The sequence below is a fragment of the Gorilla gorilla genome, chromosome 6 (genome assembly GCF_029281585.2).
Source record: "Gorilla gorilla gorilla isolate KB3781 chromosome 6, NHGRI_mGorGor1-v2.1_pri, whole genome shotgun sequence".
Classification (NCBI taxonomy): domain Eukaryota; kingdom Metazoa; phylum Chordata; class Mammalia; order Primates; family Hominidae; genus Gorilla; species Gorilla gorilla.
Window position 1 is genome coordinate 65,015,632 of NC_073230.2, and position 26,877 is coordinate 65,042,508.

General features: G+C 45.7%; 3 pseudogenes; 2 read left to right on the forward strand and 1 right to left on the reverse strand.

The window, feature by feature from the left end:
- Positions 1 to 6,107: 6,107 nt before the first annotated feature.
- Positions 6,108 to 6,788, forward strand: LOC115935404 (ATP synthase subunit a-like; annotated as a pseudogene).
- A 2,816-nt stretch (positions 6,789 to 9,604) lies between these two features.
- On the forward strand, positions 9,605 to 14,330 carry LOC129534613 (NADH-ubiquinone oxidoreductase chain 5-like; annotated as a pseudogene).
- A 2,130-nt stretch (positions 14,331 to 16,460) lies between these two features.
- Positions 16,461 to 25,723, reverse strand: LOC101148801 (beta-glucuronidase-like; annotated as a pseudogene).
- Between the last annotated feature and the right edge of the window lie 1,154 nt (positions 25,724 to 26,877).

Below are 26,877 nucleotides of genomic sequence, written 5' to 3' on the forward strand. Positions count from 1 at the left end.
ACAGGGAAATGGATCCTCCTCTAGATCCTGGATGCCACTTGATTTCATCTCAGAAAAACCAATTTTAGACTTGTGACGTCCAGAATTATAAGATAACACATATTACGCTGAGTCACTGAATTCATGGTTTAGGCCAGGCATGGTGGCTCATGCCTGTAATCCCAGCACTTTGGGAGGTTGTGGCAGGTGGATGGCTTGAGCTTAGGAGTTTAAGACCCCATCTCAGTTTTTAAAAAATAAAATAAAATTATTTAAAAGTTTGGTTTCTCTTTTTTCTTTTTTTAGGAAGGAATCTCACTCTATTACCTAGGCTGGAGTGCAGGGGCATGGTCTCGGCTCACTGCAACCTCTGCCTCCCAGGTTCATGCGATTCTCCCACCTCAGCCTCTCAAGTAGCTGGGACTACAGGCACATGCCACCACACCCAGCTAACTTTTGTATTTTTAGTAGAGATGAGATTTCGCCATGTTGGCCAGGCTGGTCTTGAACTCTTGTGACCTCAAGAGATCTGCCTGCCTCGGCCTCCAAAAGTGCTGGGATTACAGGTGTGAGCCACCATGCCTGGCCAAAATCATTAAAAAAAAATTTTTTTAAGTTTGTGGTAATGTATTACAGCAGCCATAGGAAGCCAGTACTGAGCTTTGGTGTAAATAGATGTTAAAAGACAAAGGAAGAGGAAAAGATCAAGCCAGCTGATAGCAGAACAGGGGAGGCAAATGTGAGTATTAGCTCAGTCCTGGAGAAGAGCTATGCAAACCCTGGATCTCCCTGAACTAAGACAGGTTCATTCCTTCTGGTGGGGTCAGACCACATGTGTTCAAGTTCACGGGTGACAGGCACTGGTCAGCTGATTGTGGTTTGGTTAGGGAGAAACCTTTTTCCTTTGTCTTTTTTAGAGACAAGGTCTCACTCTGTTGCCCAGCCTGGAGTGCAGTGGTGTGATCATACCTCCCTGCAGCCTCAAGAACTCCCAGGCTCAAGGGATCCTCCTTCCTCAGCCTCCTGAATAGCCAGAACTGCAGACATTCACCACCACAACTGGCTAATTTTTCATTATTTTTATTTTTTGTAGAGAAGGGGTTTTGCTATGTTGGCCAGGATGGCCTCCTACCTTGGGATCAAAAGATCCTTCCCTATCAGCCTCCCAAAGTGCTGGGATTATAGGTGTGAGCCACCATACCCAGTGACAGGAACTTTTTAATGCAATTGTCTAAAAACAGATTTCCCACTTAGAATGGGGTGTGCCCCATCAATGGAAGTCAGTAGAATTGTCACCACAGCAATCTTCTGGTTCTCTATTCCAGTTCTCCTTGTGTTATAGGTAGTACAATGATTATTTTAATACTATCTGCTGTTTCACGGACATAAGGCCTTCCTTCATTTCTGAGAATAGATTTTTAGACACTCTCTCTGGATCAGCAATTCTGGAGTCCCTCTGACTGCTCCTACCATCATGACCCCTAGCCATAATATGATTTATCTCTACATTAGCAGAAACTAACGGAGCCCCTTTTGACCTAACAGAAGGAGAATCAGTTAGTCTCAGGTTTCAACGTCAAATATACCGCAGGTCCATTTGCCCTCTTCTTCATAGCAGAATACATGAATATTATCGTAATAAATGCCCTAACTACTACAATTTTTCTAGGAACATTACACTATATATTCACCAGAACTCTATGCTACATATTTCATTACCAAGACCCTCCTCTTAACCTCCCTATTTTTATGAATTCAAACAGCATATCCCCGTTTCGGCTACAATCAACTCATACACCTCCTATGAAAAAATTTTCTACTACTTACACTAGCATTCTGTATATGACATATCGCAATACCCATCCTAATCTCCAGCATCCCACCTCAAATGTAAGAAATATGGCTGACAAAAGAATTACTTCGATAGAGTAAACAACAGAGGATTTCAACCTCTTATTTCTAGAACTATAGGAATTGAATCCACCCCTGAGAATCCAAAATTCCCCATGCTACCTATCACACCACGTCCTAAGGTAAGGTCAGCTAAATAAGCTATCAGGCCCATACCCCGAAAATGTTGGTTATACCCTTCCCGTCCTAATTAACCCATAAGGTCAACTTATTATTTTACCTTACTATTTTTACAGGTACTCTTATCACAATGCTAGGCTCACACTGATTTTTCATCTGAACAGGCTTAGAAATAAATATATTAGCCCTCATCCCAATCTTAATTAAAAAAACAAACCCCCGCTCTACAGAAACAGACACTAAATATTTCCTTATACAGGCAACCACATCTACAGTCCTCATAATAAGTATTCTCTCCAATAACCTGTTCTCCAGACAGTGAACAATAATAAATACTATTAACCAATTTTCATCCTTAATAATAGTAACAGCCTTAGTAATAAAACTAAGAATAGCCCCTTTTCACTTCTGAGCTCCAGAAGTAACTCAAGGAACTTTCCTAACATCCGGTATACTCCTCCTCACATGACAAATCTAGCCTCTATTTCAGTTATACATCAAATTTTTCCATCAGTAAACACGAACATCCTCCTATCTATCTCAATCCTACCTATTACAGTGGGCAGTTGAGGAGGACTTAACCAAACACGACTACGTAAAATTCTAGTCTACTCCCCAATTACTCATATAGGTTGAATAACAGCAGTACTAACATATAACCCAAACATTACCACTTTTAACCTATTTACTTCATCTTAACCACCACTGTATTCCTAGCACTCAGCCTGAATTCAAGCACCACAACCCTATCACTATCTCACGCCTGAAACAAATTAACATGGTTACTGTCTATAATTCTATCAATTTTATTATCCCTAGGAAGTTTACCTCCATTAACAGGATTCCTGCCTAAATGAATCACCATTCAAGAGTTTACAAAAAATAAGTCTTATTATCCCAACCATTATAGCTATCATAACTACTCAATCTGTATATTTACATATGCTTAGTTTACTCCATTTCAGTGACAATATTCCCCACATCCAATAATATAAAAATAAAATGGTAGTTTGAAAACACAAAACCCATATTACTTCTCCCCCCACTTACCATCTTCTCTACCCTCCTCCTACCAATCTCTCCACTAACGCTACCTATAATCTAGAAATTTAGGTTAAGTAAGACCAAGAACCTTCAAAGCTCTTAACAAGTGAATTATACTTAGTTTCTGCAAAAAACCTAAAGACTGCAAAACTGTATTCTGCATCAATTGAATGCAAATCAATCACTTTAATTAAGCTAAACCATGGCTAGACTGTTGGGACTTAAACCCGTGAAAATTTAGCTAACACCTAAACACCCTAATCAACTGGCTTCAATCTACTTCTCCCGCCTTTGGGGGAAAAAAGGAGGAGAAGCCCCAGCAGGATTGAAGGTGCTCCTTTGAATTTGCAATGCAACATGAAAATCACCTCGGGACTGCTAAAAACAGGCCTTGACCTCTGTCTTTAGATTTACAGTCTAATGCTTACTCGGCCTTTTTACCTTTTCTCACTTCACCTATGTTCACCAACCGTGGATTGTTCTCATCCAACCATAAAGATATCGGGACATTATACCTGCTATTCGGTGCATGAGCAGGGATAGTGGGTACAGCCTTAAGCCTCCTTATTCGAGTGGAACTGGGCCAACCAGGTACTCTACTAGGAAATGATCAAATTTACAATGTCATCGTTACCGGTCATGCATTTGTCGTAATTTTCTTTACAGGAATATCAATTATAATTGGAGGTTTCGGCAACTGGTTAATCCCTCTGATAACTGGCACCCCCGACATAGCATTTTCCCGGATAAATAATATGAGTTTCTGACCCCTCTCACCCTCTTTCCTACTATTACTTGCATCCACTGTAGTAGAGGCTGGCGCTGGAACCGGCTGAACAGTCTAACCCCTCCTTAGTAGGAAACCTAACACAGGCAGAAGCCTCTGTAGATTTACCCATGTTCTCACTCCATTTGGCAGGTGTCTCTTCTATTTTAGGGGCCATTAACTTTATCACCACAATTATTAACATAAAACCTACAGCTATGTGCCAATGTCACACACCCCTTTTCGTCTGATCAGTCCTAATTACAGCAGTTCTCCTACTCCTTTCTCTCCCAGTCCTAGCTGCCGGCATTATAATACTGTTAACTGACCACAATCTTAATACTACTTTTATCGACCCAGGTGGTGGAGGTGAATCCTATAGTATATCAGCACTTATTCTGATTCTCTGGTCACCCCGAAGTCTATATCCTCATCCTACCAGGCTTCAGGATAATTTCCCATATCACAACATACTACTCTGGAAAAAAAGAGCCATTTGGGTACATGGGCATAGTGTGAGCCATAGTATCAATTGGCTTCTTAGGGTTTATTGTATGGGCTCACCACATATTTGCAGTAGGAACATATGTAGATACATGAGCATACTTCACCTCAGCTACTATAATTATTGCTATTCCTACTGGTGTCAAAGTCTAGCTGGTCGGCTACACTACATGGCAGTAACATCAAATAATCTCCCACAATACTCTAAGCCCTGGGATTTATTTTCCTTTTTACAGTAGGAGGTCTAACCGGCATTGTACTAGCCAATTCAACACTAGATACTGTTTTACATGACACATATTATGTTGTAGCCCATTTCCATTAAGTCTTATCAATAGGAGCCGTATTTGCTATTACAGGAGGCTTTGTCCACTGATTCCCCCTTTTTTCAGGTTATACGCTTAATCAAATCTATGTTAAAACTGACTTTGCCATCATATTTAGAGGTGCCAATTTAACTTTCTTCCCCCCGCAGCATTTCCTCGGCCTATCCGGTATGCCTCGATGTTACTCCAATTATCCCGATGTATACACCACATGAAATATTATTTCATCCAGAGGCTCATTTATTTCCCTAACAGCAGTAATGCTAATAATTTTCATGATCTGAGAAGCCTTTGCTTCAAAACGAAAAGTTCTAACAATTGCACAACCATCTACCAACTTAGAATGACTGTATGGCTGTCCACCACCCTATCACACATTCGAAGAACCAACCTACATGAAGACCTAAGCGAAAAAGGAAGGAATCGAACCTCCACAGACTGTTTCAAGCCAATCCCATAACCTCTACAAGTTTCTCGATAAGATATTAGTAAAATTATTTCATAACTTTGTCAAAGTTAAGTTATAGGTTAAGCCCTATATATCTTAATGGCCCATCCAGTTCAATTAGGTCTTCAAGACGCTTCATCCCCTACTATAGAAGAACTACTTACCTTCCATGACCACACTCTTATAATTAGTTTCCTAATTAGTTCCCTGGTTCTATACATTATTTCTCTAACACAACAAAACTAATTCATACTAGCACCACAGATGCCCACGAATTAAAGACTGTCTGAACTATCTTGCCTGCCATCAGCTTAATCTTAATTGCCCTCCCATCCATACATAGCCTGTATATAACAGATGAAATCAATAACCCCTCTCTCACTGTTAAAACAATTGGACATCAATGGTATTGAAGCTACGAGTACACAGATTCTGAAGAATTAAGCTTCGATTCTTATGCTTCCGACAGCTGACTTAAAACGAGGAGAACTTCGACTCCTGGAAGTCAATAACTGAACAGTCGTCCCAAGAGAAATTCCCATCTGCATGTTAATCGCACCCAAAGCTCTCCTGCACTCATGAACTATTCCCTCACTACGGTTAAAAACAGATGCAATCCCTGGATGCTTAAACCAATTTGCCTTACCTGCTACATGACCAGGCGTCTACTATGGACAATGCGCAGAAATTTGTATAAAACCACAGTTTTATACCTATTGTTCTAGAATTAGTCCCATTAAAAACTTTCAAAACTTGGTCTATATCTGCACTATAATATCACTGTAAAGCTACCCCAGCGTTAACCTTTTCAGTTAAAGACTGAGAGAAATCACACCTCTCTACAGTGAATGCCTCGACTAGATACTTCCACATGACCTATTATTACTGTATCAACAATCATAACTTTATTCTCCACTATTCAATTAAAACTATCAAAGTTCATTTACCACACACCCCCTACACCAAAAATAATCAAAACACAAAAACGTAACAACCCTTGACAACTAAAATGAATGAAAATCTGCTCACCTCATTTACTGCCCCGACAATCCTCGGTTTACCCACAGCAGCACTAATCATCTTCTTTCCCACCAAACTCCTTCCAACCTCTAACTACCTAATCAATAACCAATTGATTTCTATTCAACAATGACTAGTTCAACTTGTTCTAAAACAAATAATAATCACACATACTATTAAAGGATGAACCTGATCTCTTATAATAATATCCCTAATTCTCTTTACTGCCTTAGCCAATCTCCTTGGGTTTCTACCCCACTCATTTATATCAACTACCCGATTATCAATAAATCTCAGTATAGCAATCCCCTTATGAGCAGGCACAGTAATCACAGGCTTCTAATTTAAAACTAAAAACTCCTTAGCTCACTTCCTACCACAAGGCACACACATTCCACTTACCCCTATACTAGTAATCATCCAAACCATTAGTCCACTTATTCAACTAATGGCACTAGCTGTACATTTAACAGCCAACATTACAGCCGGTCACTTACTCATACACTTAACTGGAGGAACCACACTAGTATTATCAACTATTAATCTTCCCACAGCTTCAATCACCCTTATTATTCTAATTCTATTGACCACTCTCGAATTCGCTGTGGCCCTTATCCAAGCTTGTGTCTTCATGTTATTAGTAAGCCTTTATTTATATGACAACACATAATGACCCACCAAACACACACCTATCATTTAGTCAAACCAGCCCTTGGCTGTTAACAGGGTCTCTCTCAGCTCTCCTAATAACATCTGGCCTAGCTATTATGATTTCACTTTAACTCTATTACTCTTTTAACCTTAGGTCTACTAAACAATACACTGACTATATATCAATGGTGACATGACATTATCTGAGAAAGTACATTTCAAAGCCACCATACAACAACTGTCCAAAAAGGCCTCCAATACGGAATAGTTCTATTTAATATCTCAGAAGTAATTTTTTTTTTTTTTTTTTTTTTTTTTACTGGGTTCTTCTTGGCATTCTACCATTCTAGCCTAGCCCCAACTCTAGAACTAGGAGCACACCGACCCCTAACAGGCATTTCTCCCCTTGACCCTCTGGAAGTACTCCTCCCGAATACATCTGTATTACTTGCATCAGGGGTTTCAATTACCTGAGCCCATCACAGCCTAATAGAAAATAATCGAAAACAAGTAATTCAAGCACCACTTATCACAATTACCTTACGTATTTACTTCACCCTCCCACAAGTCTCAGAATACTTTGAGGCTCCCTTTGCTATTTCTGATGGAATTTATGGCTCAACATTCTTTACACCTACAGGCTTTCATGGACTTCACATCGTTATTGGATCAACATTCCTCACTATCTGTCTCCCCTGCCAACTTTATATACCACTTTACATCTAGCCATCACTTCGGCTTTGAAGCCGTGGCCTGATATTGACACTCTGTAGATGTAGTATGACTATTCTTCTATATTTCTATTTACTGATGAGGATCTTACTCTTTTAGTATAAACAGTACCATTGACTTCCAATCAGTTTCGACAACATCCGAAAAAGAGTAATTAACCTGCCCTAGCAGTCAACACCCTATTAGCTCTATCACTAATAGTTATTATGTTTTGGCTCCCACAACTTAATATTTATATAAAAAAATCCAGCCCCTACGAATGCGGATTTGACCCATTACCCCCCACCCACATTCCCTTCTCCATAAAATTTTTTCTAGTAGCCATCACATTCCTCCTGTTTGACTTAGAAATCGTCCTACTACTACCCTTGCCATGAGCCCTTCAAACAAGCAACCTGACACTAATAATCAGCACAGCCCTTAATACTAGTTACCATTTTAGTCCTAGGGTTAACTTATGAATGAACTCAAAAAGGATTAGACTGAACTGACTTGGTAGATAGTTTAAGTCAAAATAAATGATTTTGACTCATTAGATTATGATAGAACATATTAACCAAATGCACTCTATTTGTATCAATATCATATTAGCATATACCATATCACTTCTGGGGATATTAATCTATTGATCCCACCTGATATCATCCCTACTATGCCTAGAAGGAATAATATTATCATTATTCATCATAAATACCCTTATACCTTTAAATATACATTTCACCCTAGCATTCATAACACCCATTACCCTCCTAGTATTTGCTGCCTGTGAAGGCACAGCGGGCCTTGCCTTACTAGTTTCAATCTCCAACATGTATGGCCTAGACTATGTACATAACCTAAATTTACTTCAATGCTAAAAATTATTATTATTCCAATAATTACACTGCTACCAATAAAATGACTCTCTAAAAACTCTATAATCTGAATCGATATGACTATTCACAGCCTAATCATCAGCTTCATTGCCCTATTATTTTTTAATCAATTTAATGACAATCTATTCAACTTCTCATTAACTTTCTCTTCTGATCTGCTGACATCACCCCTTCTAATCTTAACAGCCTGACTACTACCTCTTAGAATTATAGCAAGCCAGTACCACCTCTCCAATGAGTCACCCCCATGGAAAAAGCTCTATTATTTCCATATTGGTTTCCCTACAATTTTCTTTAATTATGGAATTGACAGCCACAGAACTAATTATATTTTATATTCTCTTTGAAGCTACACTTATCCCTACCTTAATTATTATCACCCCCTGAGGTAACCAACCAGAACGCCTCAATGCAAGCTCATATTTCTTATCTTATACACTAGTGGGATCTCTTCCCCCTGCTTACTATACTTATTTATATACTCAAAATACCTCGGTTCACTGAACACGATAATAATAATATTTAACACCCAAGAACTATTAATTTCCTGATCCAATAACCTTGTATGATTAACATGTATTATGGGTTTTATAGTAAAAATACCCCATACACGGACTTCACCTATGACTTCCTAAAGCCCATATATAAGCCCCTATTGCAGGCTCAATAGTACTTGCAGCAGTTCTCCTAAAACCAGGCAGCTATGGCATAATACGGGTTACCCTTATCCTCAGCCCCCTGACAGAATATACACCTTACCCCTTCCTCATGTTATCCTTATGAGGGATAGTTATGATAAGCTCTATTTGTCTATGACAAGCTGATCTAAAATCACTTATTGCATATTACTCTGTAAGTCATACAGCACTTGTTATTAAGGCTATCCTCATTCAAACTCCCTGAAGCTTTACCGGTGCAATTACCCTCATAATTGCCCATGGACTTACTTCAACCTTACTATTCTGCCTAGCAAATTCAAACTATGAGTGAATCCACAGCCGAATCATATTACTCTTTTAAGGTCTTCAAACACTACTCCCACTAACAGCCTTTTGATGACTTATAGCAAACCTTACTAACCTTGCCTTACCCCCCACCACTAATCTAATAGGAGAACTCTTTGTAATGGTGGCTTCATTCTCCTGATCAAACATCATCATTATGCTTATAGGACTAATATATTAATCACAGCCCTTTATTCCCTATACATGCTTATCACAACACAAGGAACACTTACATATTACATTAACAGTATTAAACCTTCCTCCACACAAGAAAAGATGCTAATACTTACACACCTTGCACCTATTCTCCTATTATCCCTAAACCCTAAGATTATTATAGGTTTTATACCCTGTAAGTATAGTTTAATCAAAACATTAGATTGTGGGTTTAGTAATAGAAGTCTGCAATTTCTTATTTACTGAGAAAGTATGCAAGAACTGCTAACTCATGCCCCCATGCCTAACAACATGGCTTTCTCAAGTTGTAGAGGATAAGAGCTATCCATTGGTCTCAGGAACCAAAAATATTGGTGCAACTCCAAATACAAGTAATAATCATGTATTTTTCCATTACTATAAATTTAATCTCCTTAACCTTACAATCACTACATTAATCAACTCTCACAAGAACTCATATCCACATCACGTAAAAATATCTACTGTATGCACCTTCACCATTAGCTTTATTCCCACAATGTTTGTGTATATAGACCAAGAAGCGATCATCTCAAACTGATATGGAATAACAATCTAAACCTTAATCTCTCACTAAGCTTCAAACTAGACTACTTCTCCATAAAATTTATCCCAGTAGCACTATTTGTCACCTGATCTATTAGAGAATTCTCAATATGGTATATAAAATCAGATCCCAACATTAATCAATTTTTCAAATATTTATTTTCCTCACCACAATATTCTAGTTACCACCAACCTTTTTTCACAACCTTTTTCAACTTCTTGTCAGATCAGAAGGCATAGGAATTATGTCTTTTTTTACTGATTGGCTGATGACACGGCCGAGCAGATGCTAATACAGCAGCCCTCCAAGCAATTCTATATAACCGCATTGGCGATATTGGCTTCATTTTAGCTATAGCATGATTCCTCTCATCCTGCAATACATAAGAACCTCAACAAGCATTTATCCTAAATCCTACCCCTGATCTGCCATTAATTGGCCTTCTCTTAGCAGCAGCGGGAAAGTCAGCTCAATTTGGCCTCCACCCCTGACTTCCTTCCACCATGGAAGGCCCAACCCCAGTCTCAGCCGTACTCCACTCTAGCACTATAGTTGTAGCAGGAGTCTTCCTGCTTATCCACTTCCACCTTTTAATAGAAAATAGTATATTAATCCAAACCCTTACACTGTGTTTAGGGGCTATTGCCACCTTATTTACAGCAATTTGTGCTCTAACACAAAATGTTATCAACAAAATCGTAGCGTTATCCACCTCAAGTCAACTGGGCCTTATAATAGTCACAACTGGCATTAATCAAGCACACCTAGCATTCCTACATATCTGCACCCATGCCTTTTCTAAAGCTATATTATTTATATGTTCAGGATCCATCACCCATAACCTCAACGATGAACAAGATTTCCGAAAAACAGGAGGACTATTTAAGACTTTACCCCTTACTTCCTCCTCCCTTATTATTGGCAGCCTAGCACTTACGGCTATGCTTTTCCTCACAGGTTTTTATTCTAAATATCTCATTATCACAACTGCAAACACATCATATACCAAAGCCTGAGCCCTCTCTACTACTCTTATTGCCACCTCCCTAACAAGAGTCTATAGTATCCAAATTATTTTCTTTGCTCTAATAGGACAACCCCACTTCCCAACGCTAATCAGCATTGACGAAAATAACCCTTCCCTAATAAACCCAATTAAATGCTTTATAGTCAGCAGTATCTTCCCTGGGTTTCTCATCACCAACAGCATTATCCCTAACTTCATCCCCCCAAACAACTAAAACTTACAGCCTTGGGTGTAACCGTCCTAGGACTCTTACTGGCATTGGAACTTAGTTTTATAACTAATAATCTTAAGATAACATATCCATTACAAACATTCAACTTCTCCAATATATTAGGATTCTACTCAATCACAATTCATCGTACAACCCCTCACTCAAACCTATCTACAAGCCAAAACCTGGCATCACTTCTGCTAGATCTAACTTGGCTAGAAAAGTTCATACCAAAGACAATTTCACAGACCCAAATCACAGCCTCCATTACCATAACTACTCAAAAAGGCCTAATTAAATTTTATTTCTTTTTTTATTCCACCCTTTTTAACTTTACTCTTAATTATCTAATCTATTACCCCAAGTAATTTCAACTGCAACATAAATACAAACAAACAGTGTTCAACCAGCAACTACCACCAATCAACACCCATAATTATATAAACCACCAGCACCCGGAGAATCCTCACAAATCAACCCTGGCCCCTCACCCTCAAAAATTATTCAACTTCCCACACTAATAAAATTAACTATGATGACCACCCCATCATACTCACCATTCATCAAAGTAACAACAACTCTATTGGTAGCCCCAGTACTAAAGTTCCTAAAACCTCAATACTTGATCCTCATGCCTCAGGGTATTCCTCAATAGCCATCACCGCAGTATATCCAAAAACAACCATCATCCCCCACAAATAAATAAAAAAGACTATTAATCCCATAAAAGCCCCACCATAATTCAACACAACACAACCTACAGCACCACTAAGAATTAACCCTAAACCCCCATAAATAGGAGAAGGTTTAGAAGAAAAACCTATAAATACCATAACAAAAGAACACTTAATAAGAATAAAGCATATGTCATTATTCCCACATGGGTTATAGCCATGACTAATGATATGAAAAACCATCATTGTACTTCAAGAACACTAATGACCATTACATGTAAAACAAACCCACTAATAAAAATCATTAGTTACTCATTCATTGATCTCCCCGCACCATCTAATATCTCTATATGATGAAACTTCGGCTCACTTCTTGGTACCTGCTTAATCCTCCAGATCCTCACAGGGTTATTTCTGGCCATACACTACACACCAGATACCTCATTTGCTTTCTCTTCAGTCGCCTATATTAACCGAGATGTGGACTACAGCTGAAGAGTCCACTATTTTCACACTAATGGCTCTTCAACATTCTTCATCTGCCTCTTCCTACACGTCGGCGGAGGCTTATATTATGGGTCATTCATATATTTAGAAATCTGACATAGTGGCATCATCCTCCTACTCACAACCACAGCAACAGCATTTATAGGCTATATTCTTTCATGAGGCCAAATATCATTCTGAGGCGCTACCGTAATCACAAACCTACTATCAGCCATCCCATATATTGGAACTGACCTTGTCCAATGAATCGGAGGTGGATTTCCGGTTGACAAAGCCACTCTTACACGATTCTTCGCCTTCCACTTCATCTTACCTTTCACTATAATAGCCCTAACACTTCTCCACCTTTTATTCCTACACGAAACAGGGTCTAAAAATCCTTCAGGAATTTCATCACATTCTGACAAAATCACCTTCCACCCTTACTACACAACCAAAGATATTCTAGGTTTAATTTTTCTCCTCCTCCTTTTAATAATTCTAGTACTGTTTTCGCCTGACCTCCTGAGTGACCCACATCATTACACCTTAGTCAACCCCCTAAATACCCTGCCCCACATTAAACCACAGTGATACTTTTTATTTGCATACACAATCTTATGATCCATCCCCAATAAACTAGGAGGCGTACTGGCCCTTCGATTATCCATTCTCATTCTAGCAGTTATTCCTGCCCTCCACACATGGCAAACAACAAAGCATCATATTCCACCCATTAAGTCAATATCTGTTCTGAATCTTAGTCACTGACCTATTCACACTCACATGAATCGGAGGACAGCCAGTTGAACATCCTTTTATTACCATCGGACAAATAGCATCTATGATATATTTCTCTATTATTCTTGCCCTCATACCACTCACCACCCTAATCGAAAATAAACTACTTAAATGAAACTGCCCTTGTAGTATAATCCAATACACCAGTCTTGTAAAGCAGAAATGGAGAGTCCCCTCCCTAGGACAACTCAGAGAAAAAGCATTCCCACTTCACCATCAACACCCAAAGCTGAGATTCTAATTAAACTATTCTCTGTATTCTTTTTGGCATGCATTTTAACTACTATGTAAGTGCTGACCATCAGCACTAATACATTAATACTTTTATGTACTTTGTGCGTTATTGCTAGTCTCCATGAATATATAGCACTATCAATGCTTGATTGTACACAGTATATTCTCAGATTATATGACATTACAAACTTGCTCCACATGAATATAAGCAAGTATTAGCAATTCCTTAACTATCGTACATAATACTACACTTACATATAGAACTAGTTCCACATGGTTATCGACCAGTACTCAAAATGCTTAATATTACATAGTGCATTCATTGGTTCATTGGACATAGCACATTTCAGTCAAAACCACCCTCCCAACATGGATATCTCCTATCAAATTTTGGTCTCTTAATCTACCAACCTTCTAGAAATCCTCATCCCACTTGGGCATGTTACCCTCCTTGCTCCAGGCCCATAATACTTGGGGGTGACTATACTGAAACTATACCTGGCATCTGGTTCTTACCTCAGGACCATAAAACTAAGATTGCCCACATGTTCCCCTTAAATAAGACATCTCAATGGACTACCAACTATCACCCTATTAACCAGTCACGGGAGCACTGTCACACATTTGGTATTTTTAACTTTTGGGGATGCTATCATTCACCATCACAGAAGGCCTGGTCCCCTGTCCATCAGCTGTAGTAGTACTTGGATTTGATTTCCACCAAACCAATTGTAGAAGTCACACCTACTCCTCAGGTGATCCACCTGACTTGGCCTCCAAAAGTGCTGGCATTACACGCGTGAGCTACCGTGTCCGGCGCTTTTTTTAAATTTAAAAAAAGACTTTTTTGGCCAGGCACAGTGGTCACACCTGTAATCCCAACACAGGAAGGCTGAGATGGAAGGATCGCTTGAGCCCAGGAGTTCAAGACCAGCCTGGGTAACATAGGGAAACCACTTCTTCCTTAAAAATACAAAAAAATTAGCCGGGCATGTTGGTGCATGCCTGCAGCCCCAGCAGCCCCTGCAGCCCCAGCTACTTGGGAGGCTGAAGTGGGAGGATTGCTTGAGCCAGGAGTTCGGGGCTGCAGTGAGCTACGATCTTGAGGCAGGGTACGCGGTCAAGAAAGTGACCATGTCCTTTGGATGCAACAACTACAGCACTGAGACATGCGACCTGTGAACAAGCAAGTGTAGCTACTGCGCATGTGCACCAAGAGGACGACCCAGAATGTGCTTAGAGTAACACCTCTTCCCAGCGCCTTAAAGGGAGTTTCCCTTGTAATAATTAGTGCTGTCTCATCCTTGTGAGCAGCCTGCCCTCAATTCTCTCTCAGGGTGAACCGTGTATTTTGCACTTCACTATTTTTTTTGAGACGGGGTGTCACTCTGTCACCCAGGCTGGAGAGCAGTGTTGCAATCTCAGCTCACTGCAACCTCCACCTCCCGGGTTCAAGCAATTCTCCCATCTCAACCTCCTGAGTAGCTAGTATTACAGGCACACGCCACCATGCCCAGCTAATGTTGGCCAGGCTGGTCTGAACTCCTGAGCTCAAGTGATCCACCTGCCTCGGCCTCTGAACGTGCTGGGATTACAGGCATGAGCCACTGTGCCCTGGCTATTCTGCACTTAACTTCCAAAATACTTTTCCTTTGCAATTGCTCTATGCTGCCTTGTCTTTGCCTTGTGATTCTGTTTAAATTCTTTTCATTTAATTTAATTAATTTATTTATTTTGAGACAGGGTCTCACTATGTTACCCAGGCGGGTCTTGAACTTTTGAGCTCAAGTGATCTGCCAACCTTGGCCTCCCAAAGTGCTGTGATGACAGGCATTAGCTACAACACCCAGCCTAAATTCTTTTAAACTTAGTACTGCGGCCCCACAACAGCTGTCAATAATCTCGCCACTGCACTCCAGTCTGGGTGATAGTGCAAGGCCTCATCTCAGAAAAAGAAAAAGATATATTTTAAAAAAGTAAAACAACTGAATTTTTTTTTTTTTCTTAAAGACAGAGCATCCCAGCCGGGCACGGTGGGTCACGCCTGTAATCCTTACACTTTGTGAGGCTGAGGTGGATGGATTGCCTGAGGTCAGGAGTTCAAGACCAGCCAGGCCAACATGGTGAAATACCATCTCTACTAACAACATACAAAAATTAGCTGAGCGAGGTGGTGGGTGCCTGTAATCCAAGCTACTCGGGAGGCTGAGGCAGGAGAATCGCTTGAACCCATGAGACAGAGGTTGCAGTGAGCCGAGATCACACCACTGCCCTCTAGCCTGGTCAACAGAGTGAGACTCCATCACAAAAAAATAAATAAATAAAAGACAAGGTCTCCCTCTGTTGCCCAGACCAGAGTGTAGTGGCACGGTCATAGCTCACTGCACCCTTGACCTCCCAGGCTCAAGTGATTCTCCTGCCTCAGCAGCTGGGACTACCGGCACACATCACCATGCCTGGCTAATTTTTTAATTTTTTGTGGTGATGGTCTCGCTATGTTGCCCAGGCTGGTCTTCAACTCCTGGCCTCAAGTGATCCTCCTACCAGGGCCTCCTTGCAAAGAGCTGGGTTGACAGGAGTGAGCCACTGTGCCCGGCCCCCCGAAGCTGCCTGTTCCTTGAGCACGATGTGTAGCAAGGAGAGCTGGAGTGAGAGCAGCACCATGGGGAAGGGACAGGATTGCCACCCTGAGCTGTGTCACCTTAGGCCAGACCCCTCTTCTCCAAGCCAGGTCAACCACATGGGTGATTTCAGGAGCCTGTGCCCACTCAGACAAGCTGGATTTTAGCTTCCTAGGGGGATGGGAACCTGTGAGGGTTTAGAGATGCTGGCAGCTCCTTTTTCCTGGGAGAAATTTTCAAACAGGGAACAAACAGAGCCACCCTGGCCCTGCTGAGGGAGGGTCCTACCAGAAACCCTCACCACTGTCATGCTCCACGCCAGTGGTGATGGTGATGTCATCAATGTAGGTGGTGGGTGTTGGGTACAGAAGCACAGACCGCTGCAGTCCTGCATAGTTGAAGAAGTCAAAGTCTGTGTTCCAGACAAAGTAACCCCTGAGATACCTAGGGTGGGAGGACTACGGTTCGCTGGGCCCTTGCCCTGGGTCCCTTGACCTCAGTTCACAGGCCTCCCCAGTCTCCCCAGATCCAGGGCCTCCATTCTGCGAAGGCCACCCTGTCCCTAGCAGGAAGACCACAGGGTTGGGCAGGAAGACCACAGGGTTGGGCAGGAAGGTGTGCGCGTGTGGTGGAGGCAGGATGGTACCCACATAAAGGTGTCGGTCATATCGTGGTTGGTCCCTGGTGGCAGGGTGGAGGGAGTGAGTGTGTTGTTGATGGTGACAGTGATGCGGAGGTGGGAGGGCAGGCGACCCACCAGGACCAGGCTGCTGATGTTGGCCTGGAAGGGGAGACAGCCCCTCTCACCCTCCAGCGCTTCGATCCCATTCATCCACTGCAGACACAGGAGATATGGGGAGGGGGCAGCAAGTCAGGGCATGAGGAGGGGTCCTGCTATCAGGTACTCCCTTACATAACCTGCAGCATGGGGCTCAGGGGCCTGCCAGCCAGACGGGAAGAATGATATCCTGATGGGGTAGATCAGGCCACCTATCCCCCTACACAGGGCACAGCCCCCAGGACAAGGCTGGGCACCCCATTGTCCCACCCCAGGAGATAGGCTGTGGGTGGCAGTTGGGGGTCCCATGCTGTTCAGCAGCCGTGCCTACCCACCCACCCTGCCTCCTCCTGGCCACACTGACCATGATGGCATAGGAGTGGGCACTGCCAATCCTCAGCACCACTCTTGTGTGCAGGTCCTGGGTCCGTCACTCTGGCAGGGTCACTTCCCGTTCATACCACATCTGGCTGAAAAAAGGCTGCAGCCACCAGTCCTGGCCAATGTCGTTGAAGGTGGAAGAAACCGGCATGTCCAGGGTGGGGCCTTACTGTGGAAAGAAGGGCCGGACTCAGCTCCTAGGCCCCCAAAGGGATCTGGGACCAGTGTGCTGCACAGCTGTGTCCCCAGGCCTAGCACAAGCCCTGACACATAGCGGGGACTCTTGACAGAACGGAGAGATAACTCGCTGATGACAGGTCAACTGCCAGAGTGGTTTGTGCACCTGGGCTAGTGGAGCCAGGAGTTCCTTCTCGGAGTGGATGGGGCACAATATCTCCCAAGACAGGAGCGAGCCCAGGGCCACATCCCAGTCCGAGGCAAGAAAGTTCAGACGCATAACTAAGAGGTAGATGACCCACTGCCTGGCACAGGGAGGAAGGCTGGTTGGGGGGATGGGGGGCTTTGCTTAGGACACTGTGAGTAGGGCACACACTGGCACCCAGTCCTCTCCTCTCTTCCTCCTGTACTGAATGCCGCAAAGTCAGAAAAAGAGGATGGAGACCAGGCAAAAGCGGCTCAGATCTCACCTGGTCCCACTTCTCTGCTAACCACATCCAAGTCAGGAGGGGAACAGGGGTGGCATCCCTGGCCTGTCACGTTCTGTCCTCTATCTGAACTTGAAAACCAAGGGACCCTCCTGCCTCGGCAGAGCTGACCTCAGGACGTCTAAACTGTCCCCTCCTCCCCATCCCTGGGCCCAGCTCTGTGCAGCGCCTGCTGCTCTGGCCAGACGAGTGTCTGGGTGGGTCATGTCTATAATCAGCGCTTTGGGAGGTCAATGTGGGAGGATGGCTTGAGGCCAGGAGTTTGAGACCAGCCTGGGCAACATAGTGAGACCCTATATCTTAAAAAAAATAAGTTGTTTGTTGTTGTTGTTTGAGACGGAGTCTCACTCTGTCACCCACGCTGGAGTGCAGTGGCGTGATCTCGGCTCACTGCAACCTGCGCCTTCTGGGTTCAAGCAATTCTCCTGCCTCAGTCTCCCAAGTCGCTGGGATTACAGGCATGCACCACCACACCGGGGTAGTTTTTATATTTTTAGCAGAGACAAGGTTTCACCATGTTGGCCAGACTGGTCTCGAACTCCTGGCCTCAGGTGATTTGCCCATCTCGGCCATCCAAAGTGCTGGGATTACAGGCGTGCGCCACCGAGCCCGGTCAAAAATTTTTTTTTTAAATTAGCCAGGCGTGGTGGCCCCAGCTAACTTGCAAAGCTGGGGTGGGAGGATCGCTTGAGCTCAGAAATTAGGATTGCAACACTGCGCTCCAGCCTGGGCGTCAGGGCCAAACCGTCTGAAAAAATTTTAAAAATTAAAAATAAACATAAAAAAAAAGGACACTGCTAGGGCTCAGCCTTCGCCTCGGGAGGGGGCTCGGCATGAGTGCTTCCTCCTCCCGCCTCCCCCGCCTCGGCCCTCCTGGTTCCCCCTGGTCTTCCTGTCCTCCAAGCCCGCGCCTTCAAGCCCGCTGACCTTTAACCTCCTCCCAGTTGGGCTCCCAGTCTCAAGGCGCTCAGGTGAAGGAGCCTGAGGGGGTGCCCGTGCTCCCCCACTCCCACTCCCGCCGCCGGGCTTCCGTGCGCCTGACGGCCCTGCCCCGAGCACGCACGTCTCGCAGCCGACGACGGTAACACTGCTCCTAGAAGCCCCGGCGCCGGTTGTCGGAGAAGTAGGCGCTGAAGCTTCAGAGGCCGTCCAGCTTCTTGAGCTCCCGCGACGGGCTCTCCCGGGGGTACAGCAACCTGCCCTGCAGCGCCAGCGCGCAGCCCCATAACAGTGCCAGAGCGCCGCCAGGGTAACCTCCAGACCACGCGTCCCGCTCCTCCGCTCGGCAGCAGTCTGCAGGGATAAGAGCACCGCGGGAGGAGCCTTGCAGGTGGGTCGCGTGACGCACATGTCACGTGATGCGCCTGAGGCCGTTCGCGCCATCTTTGTTGAGGGCGAGTGCCAGACCATGAGGGGCTGGGCGGGGCCGGGTGCTGCCCAGTGGAGCCAATGGCTGGGAACCCCGGGGAAGAGGGACCCACACCCCCTGTCACCCATCCGCTCCCTGGGTCCAAAGCAATCATCCTTTGTAATCTCTGACGGGGAACAACTGGCCGTTGTCCTTTAATTAGCAGGGGACACACTAAGCTATGGTCTCCTGCAGGCTCTGTAAACATCCGTGAAATCAGCCTGGTGACTCCAAGCTCGGTGCAGACTGCGGGGGCCCATAGTGGCCAAGGGGGAGCCCCCGTCCCTGGTCTGGCTCTGAGAACAGCCTCCAGGAGAAACTGCCAAGCCGCTGGGACTCGTGGCAGCTGCTCAACCCGGCAAGTTCTTTCGTGCAAATTGAGATCCAGGCTGCGATCTGGGCTGGCTCTGCACATTCTGGGTGCCCGGTATCTGCTGGTTGGAGCTGCCTGGACACCTCTGAGGGCTGCTTGTGCGTGGGTGGGGGCTGCTTTTTAACACATGTCTGCCCCGTGGGCCGCGCCTTCTCCACTTCTTCTGGCCTTATTAAATGATGGTTATTGCAGGGAGGATGTAGCGCCAAGCATCCTCTTATGCAGCACTGTGAGATGCGGGGTGTCCAGTGTCCTAGGAGAAATTCAAGCCTCATTTCCCTCTGAGACACTGGGATGAGGCCATATGCAGAGTCTCAGTGCCCGGATCCCGGGTGCGTCATCTGACTCTGTGCATGAGGTGCCAAGGCCTGGCCCTGGGCTGTGTGGGATGCGATTGAAGTGTGTCTGATGGGAGGGCCCAGGTCACACCCACCAGGGGCCAAGAGTGCACAGATGTAGATGCCAGTGCTTGCCCAAGTCACCCAAAACGGAGAAAGGGAGGCACTGGGAAGCCCTCGGGCCAGAGGCTGATGACATGGAATCCTCAAGGGGACTGCCCGCTGCTCAGGGCAGAAGGGGACATCCTGATGTGGCACCCGTGACAGCCCCCCACCGTTCCTGCCCCCTGGACCCACTGTCCCTGGAGACCTGTGGAGAGAACCACTGCTGACTAGAAGGCATCTCTGTCATTTGCTTTGTCTCCCCTTGGTCACTACAAAGACAGATGCTCACAGCCCTCGGGTGACAAGCTTGTGCTTCTGCCCCCTTCTGATGCCTCTGCTCTACAGGTGTGGCCACTGCTCCTGGCTTGCAGTGTCTGTGCGGCTATGACAGCCCAGGTTCCTCTCAGGGCAGGTGTCCCTCCTGCAGAAAGCTCACCCTGTCTCCTGGGCCCTCGCCCTGCTCCTGGACAGAGGAGGGAAGGACTGGGGTGGTGGCTGATGGATTCTCATGTCACCTCTTTCCCATATTCCCCTGGGCTCTTCCTTCAGAGCCTCCACTCTGCACCCTGATGACTCACTGTGTCTCATATAGGAAGCCCCCGGTGACATCTCATGCCCTGGACACAGGTCCCTACAGCCCGGGCCCCTCCCCAGCTCTACTGCCTCTGGCGAAAACCCCACTTTCACCCCTCCCTCCTTACATCTGGTGGGGAGTGCAGGGGGCTTGTTGGAGGGAAGCCACATGTGAGACCCACACGACGCACCAACCCCCACTGTGCAGACCCCATCCCATCTATTTTCTTCCTTCCCTTCTGCAGTCAACACAGCCCTGGCTCTGCATTCAGCCCTCTCTTTACAGGGCTGTGTCTGGGCAGATGGGGCTGGAAAACAACTTGCTGGGCCGAGCTGGGGTGTGTTGTGAATGTCACGGCCCAGCCTGTGCAACAGGAGGCTCCAGGATCCCTTTAGGGGTAGGGTAAGGGGCGGGAGAGTGCAGGTTAAATGGGATGGGCAGGGGCAGGCAGGCAACAGTGGTGATTAATTTTTCTCAAAGCGTTGCCAGGCTACCTTTCAATTCCTTTTCTGTGGCCCAGGCCAAGGAAAGTGAATGTTCTGCTGCCAACCTGGCTTGTCTTTTAATCACACCCTTTGCTTGTCAGTTTAGACACCCTGGTATACTCTCATTGCTTTTTAGCAATCTTTGCAACTTGCTGGACTTTTCCACCCAAATAGGAACAGTAGACCATGTGTACTGTGTGCCAGGCACTGTGCTAAATGCATTAGCTATTTCAATCCTCACAACAGCCCTATGAGATGGACACTATCATTATCCTTATTCTGTAGATGAGAAATTGGCACAGAGAGGTTAATTAATTAGCCCAGAGTCACTCAGCTAGTGAGTGGCAGAGCTGAGATTTGAACCTAGGCAGCCTGGCTTCAGGGTCTATGCTCTTAATGTCTCACTGTAGGGGCTCTTAAGTGAGTCCTCAGCTTCCATGGCTTCAGTTGAATGGACTTCTCCGTGGAGGCAGGGCTAGGAGGAAGTTTATCCAGGGGTCCTACAGCGACCACCTAGAAGGATGGGATTGGCTGTGACTCAGACTCTACCCTTGCTGCTGCCTCTGCCTGGAGCTCTGCCCCCAGCTCATCCCAGGATCTGCTCCTCCTCCCTCCTCAGGACTCAGGTGCAGCATTGCAGAGGATGTTTGCTGAGCACCTGCTATCTGCCAGGCACTGTGCTAGGTGCAGGAGATCTCGCAACAAACAAAATTCCTGCTTTTATGGAGCAGACATTCAATAAGTGGAGAGGGATAAACAAATCAGTGAAAGGTACGAATGTCAGCTGCTAATCCATGCTACGGGGAGACATTCAGCAGGCTTGGGGATAGGAAGTCCCAGGTATGTGGGAGGGTGTGTTAGCTTCCTGTGGTTGCTGTGACAAATCACCACCAACCTGATAGCTTCAAACAACACAGATGGACTCTCTCCTAGCTCTGAAGGTCAGGAGTCTGCCATCAGTTTCACTGGGTTAGGTCAAGGTGTCAACAGGGCTGGCTCCTGCTGGATACCCTGAGGGCAGGATTCTTTGCATTTTCAGTGTCTGTATTTCCTTCCTTCCTTCCTTTCTTCATTTCTTCCTTTCTTTCTTTTTCTTTCTTCCTTCCCTTCCCTTCTCTTTCTTCCCTTTCCTTTCTTTCTTTCCTTCCTTCCTCTCTTTCTTTCTCCCTTCTCTTTCTCCTCCCTTTCCTTCCCCTTCCCTTCTTCCCTTCCATTCCCTTCTATTCCCTCCCTCCCTCCCCTCTCCTCCACCCCTTTCTTTTTTTTCTTTCTCTTTGTTTCTTTCCTTCTTTCTTTCTTTTTCTGTTTTTCTCTCTTTCTTTCTCCCTTCCCTTCCCTTCTCTTCCTTTCCTTTCCTTTCTTTCTTTCCTTTCTCCCTTCTCTTTCTCCTCCCTTTCATTCCCCTTCCCTCCTTCCCTTCCCTTCTCTTCCCTCTCCTCCGCTTCCCTCCCCTCCCCTCCTCTCCTCTTTCTTTCCTTTTTTCTTCTCTCCCTTTCTCTCTTTCTCCCTCCCCTTCCCTCTCCTTCCCTCCCTCCTTTCCTCCCTCCCTCCTTCCCTTCCTTTCCTTCCCCTTCCACTTCCCCCTTCTCTTCCTTTCCCTTCCCTTCCCTTCCCCTTCCTTCCTTCCTTTTTTTTCCCTCTCTGTCTTTGTCTCTTTCTTTTTTTTAGAGATGGAATCTCGCTCTGTCACCCAGGCTGCAGTGCAGTGGTGCAATCTTGGCTCACTGCAGCCTCTGCCTCCTGGGTTCAAGTGATTCTCTTGCCTCAGCTTCCCAAGTAGCTGGGACTACAGATGCACACCACCAGGTCCAGCTAATTATTTTTGTATTATTAGTAGAGACAGGGTTTCACCATGTTGGCCAGGCTGGTCTTGAACTCCTGACCTCAAGTGATCTACCCGCCTCGGCCTCCCAAAGTGCTGGTCCGGCCTGTATTTTCTTTTAAGCCCCTCATATTCCTGGGCTCGTGGCGCCTTCCTCCATCCTCAAGCACATGATTCCAGTATCTGCCCTGTCGCTACAGCTTCTTTGACTCAGACCCTCCTGCCCCACTCTTATAAAGACCCCTGTGATTACACTGGGCCCACCCAGGTCATCCAGAGTCATCTTTCGATCTCAAGATCCTTCACTTAACTACATCAGCAAAGCCCCTTTGCAATGGACATGCACACAGGTCCCAGGGGTTTGAATGTGGACACATATGGGGGGCCCTTGTTCAGCCCCCTATGGAGGGTGGTTGTTGATTTTCTGTAGGATGGTCAGGGAAGAGCCTGCTGAGAAGCCACCATTTGAGCCAAGATCAGAGGAGCTAAAGCTGTGGGCCAGGATGACATCGAGGGTGGAGCCTTCCAGGCAAAAGAACAATGAGTACAAAGTCGGCAACAGGTGTGCTGGCATGTTCTAGGAAAACCGGGGAGGGAGCCACAGCTGCGGCCAAGTGAGGAGAGGAGCAGTGGGAGGTGAGGTCAGAGAAGCCTTGGGGACAGAAGCTGTGGGCCTCAGTGGTTATCATGAAGCTTGGGGTTTTACTCTTGAGTATGTGGGAGCCATGGAGGGTTCTGAGCAGAGGAAGCACAAGACCCGACCTAGGTTTCACAGGCTTCCTCTGGCTGCTGTGTGGAAAATAGGGAAATGGGGCAAGAGTGGAAGAAGGGAGGCCTGTCGGGAAGCTTTTGCACAATGGCCCGGGTGAGAAAGACTCATGGCTTGGTCCAGATGCTGGGATGTGTCCCCCATGTCGCCTTTCAGAAGCAGCCCCACTGCCTAGGGGGTTGCCTGCTGAGAGCTCACAGCTGAGACCCTCCCCAGAAAATGCCCCTGGCTGACAGGAGCTGCTTTGCCCAGTCACCCTTCCTGAGGTCCCTCCACCTCCAAAGACTGGTGGTAAACACAGGCGTCTAAAGATCCAGCCCCTTGACTCAATTCATCGCAGTTCTGAAGGGCCATCTTCACTGCAGACTTCCTCGAAGGATGGATTGCAAAGTCATGAGTAGAGCATGCAGGGCTCAGGCGACTATCTATATGTCTCTCTATATTTTAGGATCGCTGTCTACATTAGCAATTTGTTTAAAAATATATTTCAAAATTCCTGGGCCCACGTGAGGTCTAGTGATTTATCCATGAGGGTATAGAATAAGGAAGGGATAGAGAAGGGGTACTTATGTGGTTTATTGTCCAACAGATCGTGTGAAAGTTTTTTGTCATGTCCAGGCACCACCTCTTCCTGGTCAGGCCCATGTTATATACGAGAACAGTGGAACAAGTCAAAGGCAAAGCAACACGTCCCCCTGTGAAAACCGTCAGTGTAACCGTCCACTTCCGTATCTGTCCAGTCACTTAATAAATATTGTCCAGTCACTTAACACCTTTAAACACAGGCCGCTGTGCTGGTGTCTGGGACACAGCGGTGAGTAAGAGCCGTCTAATCTCACGACACTCTCAGGAAGTTTCAGTCTATGAGGATGGACAGCATGCAGGTCAACACATAAACATCATTCAGACCGTGAAAAGTACAACAAAGGACACAGATTGGGATATGGGATAAAGAGTCGTGGGGGTGGAGCTACTGTCTCATTTTGGGTGGTCTGGGAGGGCCTCTCTGAGGAGGTGACATGTGGGCTGAGTCCTGAAGGATAAGAAGGGGCTGCAACGGGTGATTTGAGGGAGCAGTGTACTAGGTGGGAGGAACAGCAAGTGCAAAGGCCAGAGATCAGGCAGATCAGAGATGAGGCCAGGGTATCTAAGAAGTCAGGAGAGTGCTAAGAGATGGGGATGCAGAGACAGTGTCAGGTGAAATAGAAAGAGAAGGGAGCCAGGTGTGATGGCTGACACCTGTAATCCCAGCACTTTGGGAGGCAGAGGTGGGCAGGTTGCTTGAGCCCAGGAGTTTGAGATCAGCCTGGACAATGTGGCCAGACCTCATGTCTTAAAAACAAAACAAAACAAAACAAAAAACAGATGTGGCACATGCCTGTGGTCTCAGCTACTGAGGAGGCAGGAGGATTACTTGAGCCTGGAAGGTTGAGGCTGCAGTGAGTCAAGATCATGCCCCTGTAATCCAGCCTGGGTGGGTGACATAACAAGAACCTGTGTCCAAAAAAAAAAAAAAAAGAAAAGAAAAAAGAAAAAAAGGAGAGGGAAGAGAATTGTCACATTTTATTGCAATGACAGTGTTTTGTTTTATTTAAAATATTTTCTCTCCCCTTTGAGTCCAGCCTGACACTCAGGAGATGGGGAGAGCCTTCCTCTCATTCTGCCTCAGGAGGAGCTCCAACCTGCTCCCTTCAATCTCCATCAGCTCTGGCAAGCTCTTGGGCTCTGCTGGCTGTAACACTGCTCCCTGTTTACCAGAGGCTTTTGCTGGCACATTAAATGTATCACTCAGACTCTGAACTAGATCGAGCCACAGAAAGCTTTGATTCATGGAGCTGCTGGTCCCCATTACCACAATATATACATTCTTTCTCTTCGTTAAGGAATTAAGGTGCCATATTGAAACTTTAGTCTGTAAATACAGGTAAATAAAACATGATTACAGAAATCATTTTCAATAAAAATTCATCTTGAGCTTAAGTTTCTGCCTTACTGAATTCATCTTTTGAGAGTGGTTGGTTGTGCCTGCGGCAGATAATTGTGACCCTGAATAGCTGGACCTGTGTTCACTGTGAACCAATGTTTCCTCTGAGAGCCCCAAAGACCCTGAGTGTAAATCACCTGAGTGGGTGGGGTCTCTTACCCTGTGAGTCCTCCCACCAGGGCCCCATCCTTCCACCCATCTTGCCTAGATCCTGTTTCCCTTGAGGTCTGAGCTGGGGTGCCCAGTGAGGGGTCATCCTTGCTGTGAGATAAAACCAAGGGGTGACTCCCTACCCCCATGCAGGGCCCTAGAGGGTGTGCATGGCTTCAACCATCTGACCGAGGACAGATCTGACTCCCTGCTCAGGGCAGCAGCTGGTGGTTCATTCAGCCCCAGCGGCATCTCAATGGGGGTAACGTAAGGGGCATAGAGAACCGAGGATTGGGTCTGATGGGATTAAACCCCCAACTGATGTCCCTGTGTCTTCTCTTTCCTGACACCAGACACCAAGAAGAAACAGCCCCAAACACACCCGTCAGTGAATTCTGAAGGGTGAGCTGGGGGCCAGGCGGCCTTTGAAGGCTCCACGTGGGTTTTGGGCTTTTGCTTTTTGCAGCAGCAAATCCACTGCTCTGGGCTGGGAATTGGTGTTTGCTAAATGCACAGGTGGTCTGGAGTGATGTTTTCCTTCTTCAGCAAAGTAACACATGCTCCTTACAGAGAGTTAGACATACAAAGAGGCAGGCATGTTTTTTAAGGATGAGTTAAACATTCAACAGGTTCTCGGGCACTGAGTGAAAGGTCTCCCCGCAGGTCAGCCGCTCGGCCTCCCAGTTTCTTCTTGGAGAAGCCAGTGCAGGGCCCCGCGGTGGGGGCTGGTGGGTGGGAGGCTGTCTCAAGACACCAGGAGGCGATTAGAGGGTCTCAGTCCATTTTGATGCCTGTGCTCGGGAGTTGCTGGCTTGGACTGGACTCCTGGCAGCACCCAGTGAGAAAGGGACAAAGCAGGCTGTGACTCT